The sequence below is a fragment of the Heloderma suspectum genome, chromosome 5 (assembly GCF_057233095.1).
Source record: "Heloderma suspectum isolate Gila_16-S chromosome 5, 16-S_ref, whole genome shotgun sequence".
Lineage (NCBI taxonomy): Eukaryota > Metazoa > Chordata > Lepidosauria > Squamata > Helodermatidae > Heloderma > Heloderma suspectum.
In genome coordinates, this window is record NC_139462.1 from 62,698,987 (window position 1) to 62,705,846 (window position 6,860).

Below are 6,860 nucleotides of genomic sequence, written 5' to 3' on the forward strand. Positions count from 1 at the left end.
CATTATCTATCAACCATTCCATCAGAAGAGCATCAAGGGCAATAAATTACCCCTGTTATTTATCTAAAAATCCATATATTCTGTCATCTTTTTTTCCTGGAGGATATTATGTTAGTGAAAGATAATAAAGGGAAGCCCATTAGCCCGGGCATTAATTTGTCGCTGAGTGCAACAAGCATTTCACTAGCTCAGATAAATAAGGGAAATCTGCATACAGCCTGCGGGGCCCCCTCCGTGCCTCGCCATTAACCACGCCAGTCCTTCAGTTCGGGCGACGGGGGGAGGAGAGCTTTTAGCCAGGCAGAGGAGGAGGGAATCCTAGATCTACTTAGCAGCGGGTGGTGGGAGACTAAAAGGTCTCGTTAAAAAAAAAAGTCTTCCTTTTGACCGATTAAACGATAATCACTTTATCAATCCCTGTTAAAAGGTAGCCTTTAGCATATGAGGCCCAACCTCAGAAGGCAGGCGAGCAGCGCTTTCTAAACTCTAACGCTGCGCCCGCTTAGGCTCCTCAGTTCCCCTTCGCTTGGATGGGATTTGCTCCCCGATCCTATGCAAGTTTACTGGGAAGTCGGTCAGTCCCACCGAGCTCCATGAGATTGGCTTCTCTCTATGGATGACATCTTAGTGGGAAGAATCAGTGGAGGCTGGTGGCTCCGATTTCGGTGGGGCTGTGGTTCTGTTCTGGGTTTTAGTCAGAACCAGCCAGAACGCCAAAGGAGCTATCCAAGGGGTGCTGAGCCCTATCCCCAAACTGGGTCCAGCACCTTTAGAGTTCTGGCTGATTTTGAACGAAACTCAGAATGCAATCGCGGCCCCACCGAAATCGGAGCCACCAGCCTTCACTGGGAAGAATACATTTTGTTTACTACCGCATCGAATGAAGACAAAGAGCCTCACATTCTAAGTTGGAGATGACTGGAGTCACCCTAAACGGTCGATCAATCATTTCATCCCCCCCCCCCCCGCTTTGATTTGAAAACGGCAGGCTAGCTCAAATGCAGTCAGCAGGGCCCTGGAAGGAATCCTGCAGGCTCGCGTCTTTACAAAATCTATCCCAGAGGAGACAGGGGTAAAAGCAGCACGACAAAGAGAAGCGAACGCTGATCGCCGTCTGTTTCGTCCCCTTCCTCTAGCGCCCCGGGTGCCCCCAACATCGCCCCCCGCGCCCGCCCCGCGACAGCGCCCCTGCCCTCCGTCTCCCCCGGTCCCGCTCCTCAGATCCCCGGGCTCTTCCCCGCGCGCGCTGGCGCCGGGGCGCCCCGCCTCGCCCCCTGCGTTGAAGGGCACCTCGAGGTCACCCGAGCGCGCGCATCGCCCAAGAGGCGGCGCGGATCCGGGGGCCGCTCGATGGCTGGTCGGCGCCGCGGCCTCATTCGCGGCTGTGTTTTACGGGATTCCTCCGGGCGAAAGTAATAAAGCGGGTAATTAGAATGCTAAAGACGGATGCAGATAACAGGAATGAGCGCGCGCTGACAGAGGAGCGCCCGGGTCAGGGGCGGCAGCCGGAGGCGGAGGCAGCCGGCTTGGTGGCCAGGACGCGGCGCCCGTGGCCCGAGGCGACCAAGCTGGGGACAGCCGGAGAGCGCGGCCTCTTCACTGGTAGCCGCGGGGCGGGAGAGGCGCGACCCCGGTCAGAACTGGGTCTTGCTCGAGACGCTCCGAGGGCCGCGGCCGGGCTTGCTCGGGGGCCGGCCCGCCCGGGCCGCGATCTCGCAGGAGCAGGCCTGTAGCCACTAGGCCGCCTAAAAGTCCCGGCGGGGCCGCCCCCCGAAACAGAGCGGTTTTTTGTGAACGGTTTTTCCCCATTATTTGTTTGTAAAAAAAAATTAGGGGGCAGAGAAAATTTGAGGGTGCAGCCCCCTCCCCCCCCCCGGCTTGTCAACCCTTCGCCAGAGGGAAAAGGGCTCCGACAAGGCCGCTTCTCGCGGCTGCGCTCTACGCCCCTTTCTTCCCGTCGAGCTGTCTGGGGGCAAACGCGCCCTCTCCCCAAGGCAGCCGGGGCGCAGAGGGCCGGGGAAGCGCCCCGCGGGCGGACTCCGCGCGACGAAACTGCCGCTGCTTCTCCTCCCGGGCGCCCGCGGGGCGGCGGCGAGCGCAGGGCCCGGAGGGCCGCCGGCTGTCGCGGCAAGGAAGCGAGTGGGAAGAACCGCGGGAGGACTGCGAATAGAAGGCCACGGCGCCTGGGGTGCTTCCGGAGGAGGGCTGGTAGCCCTTGGAGGTGGATGTGTCGGAGGTAGTTCCTCCTGTTTCTGAAGCAGGAGAACGAGGAAGGGGCTGGGATGGGACGTGGCCAGGAGCTGGGGGTCCGGGAGCCGAGGCTGGAGGATGAGACCGCTGGGAGCAGTGGAGGATGGTGGCTCCGATTTCGGTGGGGCTGTGATTCCATGCTGGGTTATAGTCAGAACCAGCCAGGACTCTAAAGGAGCTATCCAAGGTGTGGAATCCTTTTTCGGGATGGGATTCAGCACCCTCAGTAGCTCCTTTAGAGTGCTGGCTGGCTCTAATTGAAACCCAGCATGGAATCGCAGCCCCACCACAATTGGAGCCACCAGCCTCCACCGGGAAGGAGGGCTTAATTGAGCGTAGCAGCACGTGGGGCCCGGTGAAGGTTGGGGCTTTGAGCACCATCAATGGAGTGGGGAGCCTCACCCACCACCTTTTGAAGTGCTCCAACACAGGCCACCACACGGTGAGATCACTCGTTCCCACCCCTTGGCTCACGGACTTCCCTCTGCATTTCACCAGCTTCCCACACCCCGTGAGGTGAGATCTCTCAAAACACCACTGATGTCCATCCCAAAGCACGCTTCCAGACAGGCAAGCTCCTGCTGCTACCACAGTCAAAAGGCATTGTGCAGCAATTCCATCTTTCCCTCCGTAACGACTTTTTTATGTGGTCAGAAAAAAAGGTGGAAGAAGCTGTGGGAAAACATGGGAGGACAGTAAATAGGAGACGATGGAATCTGGGATGCTTCCAAATGAGGCTTTGATAGCACCATCACCCTGCCTCATTCATAGCATTTTACAGGGATCCAGACATTATCATCTTCTACTCATAACCCCCCTGCATTTTCACACTGCTTTTTCCATCTTTTTCCTTACCACAGAAAGTCTGCTAAAGAAAACAAAAATGATGGAATTGCTGCACGATGCCTTGTGACCGGTGGTGCCGGGAGCCCTCCATCTGGAAGCACCCCTGGACCCCTGTAGAATTCCATGAACAAAGCAGGGTAACTGCATAGTAAAAGCCTTGTCTAGAAGCACCCCAAATAATTCTAGAAAAGTGCCAAAAAATGGCAATTCAGAGTGAGTTCACCATGTTAGATAGGCCAATTCACACAACTCATCTGGAGAGAGTGTGTTTGTCAGTGTGTGGGCTAAATGAATTCATGCAACATTTTGACTAGTGCTGAAAGCAATGGATGTTCTGCAATTCAGTAGGAAAAAGGGGGTTGAATAACAGAGCATCCATTAGTACTCTTTGCCCTGCTTCTGACCTGCAACAATTGCTTTGAAAAACAGATAAAACTTGATTCCATGTAGTGGCACTCAGAGACTAAGAAACTGGGGGGAACAAAAGGTGCAACCATAACAAGGTATAACAGCAAAACTGGGTTAAAAAAAAAAAATTAAACATATCCAAAACGGATAGGCCCACCAGTTTCAAGTAACCCAATTGGTCAAAGAATGTTCAGCCATTCTCGATATAAAGGTGATCTCAGCTTATCAGATGCTGCAGCTAAATATCAGAATGTGAATTGCTTCATTAATATCTTGTGCCACGTGAAGCACCTGACACCAGCCATTACAAAAATACTAAGACGGGCCTCTTCTTCACCCCTTTATGGTAAGCCTATATTCTTGTGTCACTGTTGGAATAATTTTGAATGTGGGTGATAGAAGGGACAGAACACAGACTGTGGTAGCCATATGTCTGCATAGCACAGCGGAGAGTTGAGACCTCTACAGATCCACAGTGAGAGTGACTTGATATGCTATATTTTTTCTACATTGAGATCTGTACATATGACAACATTTGAAGTGCAGCACAATCCTTTTTATTTTTTAGCATGATTAAAAAACATAGAAAAAAAGAAGTATGGGATGGGCAGTCAATGGATACAATGTTATGTCTGATCTGCATGTACTTTTGGTAATTCCCCAATTGTGCTGCATGTCAAATGTACCAACCTTCACCTATGCAGAAGCCTTCACTAACTGTTGGGTTTCTTCTCTGCCATTAAATGATCTGGTACTGTATGGATGTCCTTTAAGGCTGACACTGAACTTCTGCTGTACATAGCAACCCTTCTGTAGATGAGTGCATTTCATTTTATATCCTTGAAATATCTGTCAGGATGAAAATGTTGTTACAAGAATTATTAATTGCAAAAAATAAAAAATTGCAATAGGCTACAACCCTATGCACACATACTTGGGAGTAAGTGCCATGGAACACAGTGGGACTTAATTCTGAGTACAGTTGCATAGGGTTGCATACCCCTTAATGAAAACTTTATCGTAATAGATGGGAGTGCAGATTGGGGTGTCAGGATTGAGGGCTAAATTCCTCTGCCAAAGACTTTTGGTTGGCAGAGAAATGTCATGAGGCTATTGCTTCAAGATGACATCTTTTACGGCTATGTTTTTGTGTGTGCATTCTTTGTTTCATGTGTGCATTTCAGTTTAATGGGGGAAAGGGGTTAACCTTTGAGTTAACCCCCTTTCCCTATTAAACTGAAACTGAATCATTACTGGAAAGATCCTAAGAGAGGAATGGAATGTGCCAGCGGAATGGTTTTCCCCTCCCCTGTGCTCCCCAAAACCCTCCAGAGGGTTTTGGGGGTTGGAAGGGGGAGGACAGCAAGGGGAAGTCCATGCAACACTGAATTTAATCCAGAGTCTATGCCCTCCACAGCTCTCTTTCTTAAATAACAGATCTGATCCCTTTGTATAATAGATTACTCTCTTAAAATAAAGTTTGCAATGTATGCCTTGACAGATCAGAGGCTAGTTTCACTGTTAATTTCACTTCTTTTGTTCATTTGTTTTATACCTAGGTTGTTTCTCTGAAGGAAAAAGATTATCAGAAGCAACCCTTCATGGCCTTCTACATCTGGGTGTTCAGTGGTGATGACCTGGGTCAATGTACAATGAACATTCCGAGTGCTGCTTCATACTACTGTCAGAATGGGAATAATTGCTACTCAGTACTCAGATGGCATAGGTATAGGTTAGGTGATCGACTTCTGAGCAGTGACAACACATATTCAACATGATGCAGAACTTCATATCCTACCAGTTTGTGCTGACTTTGCACATCCGTCCAGGACACATTGCAGTTATCAACCATCCATGATGATTTTTTCATTGTCCCATCCATGTGTTTCTTTCTCCCATGCAAATGACAGAATTGTGCTTGTTTCTGTTATGCCACTTGGTGTTGTGGATTCCACCATAATTCATCAGTGCCTAGATATGGCATAATGCAGATCATTCAGGGTGATGATGCATCAGCTTTAATCTATTCATAGACCCAGTAGAAGTTGACTAGATATTTGGTGACACAAGGGGCAGCCAATCCATTTTTGTTTGCAAATAATGCGACCAATAAATGTACCTTATTCATCTACTTCAAAGGCTACTGACTGCTTGCAACTATTCCCCCCTCCCCCATGCTGTTAAAGACTTTTTTTACACAAATATCCAAAACAGGACAAGTGCAGAGAAGTGTATCCTCAGTGTCTTAATTTGTGTGAACTGTCTAGAGAGCTTTGGCTATTGGGCAGTATAGAAATGTTATAAATAAAGTTAACCATAGTTTTATAGACCAGTATAAGTTTCAAAACATTTTTTGCAAGTACATTTGGAAGTAGAAAAAATAACAAGTGAAAATCAAAACCTTCTTCTGTTACCTCAGAACACAATATCACATGAAAATAAACTGTACCCAAGGCTAACACTTAATATTGACTTGGCTTAGGGAAACCATTCCATGGCATGTGAATGAACAATTCAAGGTTTAAGCCTTGACAGTCCAAATTAGGCTGGGTGCTGCTGAGAAGCTGCCTTTTACAGGATATGTTGTTGAGTTCTATTTTGCAACTATTCTCTTTTAACTTAGTTTTGCATCAGCTTATTTCAGCAAGATACATAATGAAGAAGAATTTCTGTTTTGATGTTTATTTGCACATTGGATCCTTAAAAGGAATGCATTCATCAAAGTGGCAACTAACAGCTAGAGATTTTACAAAGTTTGGGTGGCCTGCTGCTATTTTGAAAAATGAAGATATTCAGGTGTGATTACTTAAGAAATAAAGTTTTTAAGGTGGAAGTTGAAACAATGCAAGATATTCCTTTCTAGTTAAGGAAGGAATATTCCTTGCAAGCTAACAAGTCTTTCTGCCATCCAGATCGTTAAACTTCCTGAGCTTTAGGATGGGTTATGGTTCTGTAATCTCAGTTTTTGTTTTTCTCCAACCTCAACTGTGTCCATGTTTGGATTCATTTCCCAGTTCCCCATGCTTCTACATATTAATTATCAATCCAAGTGGGGTATGGGTGCAGGCTTCAAACCTATTTTTCTGATTGGTTAAATAAAACCTGCAAATATGATTGGGCCCTGTGATCATATAGGAACTTGTATGGTGATGATATAGTGTTGCATGCATTATGATGTCTGTTCTTCCTTCAAATATAAAGCAGGAGTGGGGAGCCTTTTGCCCCCAGATGTTGTTGGACACCCAACTTCCATCAGCCCCAATCAGCCTGGCCAGTGGTCAGGGATGATAGCAATTGTAACCCAACAGCATCTTCAAGGCCACAGGTCTCTCCCACAGATATAAAGTTTGGTTTGC

The 6,860-nt window shown here is 48.0% G+C and overlaps 1 long non-coding RNA gene across 1 annotated transcript; it reads left to right on the top strand.

The window, feature by feature from the left end:
• Positions 1-1,303: 1,303 nt before the first annotated feature.
• LOC146343944 (uncharacterized) lies at positions 1,304-5,838 on the top strand. Its single transcript, XR_014792574.1, has 3 exons — positions 1,304-1,424; positions 3,111-3,233; positions 5,064-5,838. It is a non-coding gene; the product is annotated as an uncharacterized LOC146343944 (long non-coding RNA).
• Positions 5,839-6,860: the final 1,022 nt, after the last annotated feature.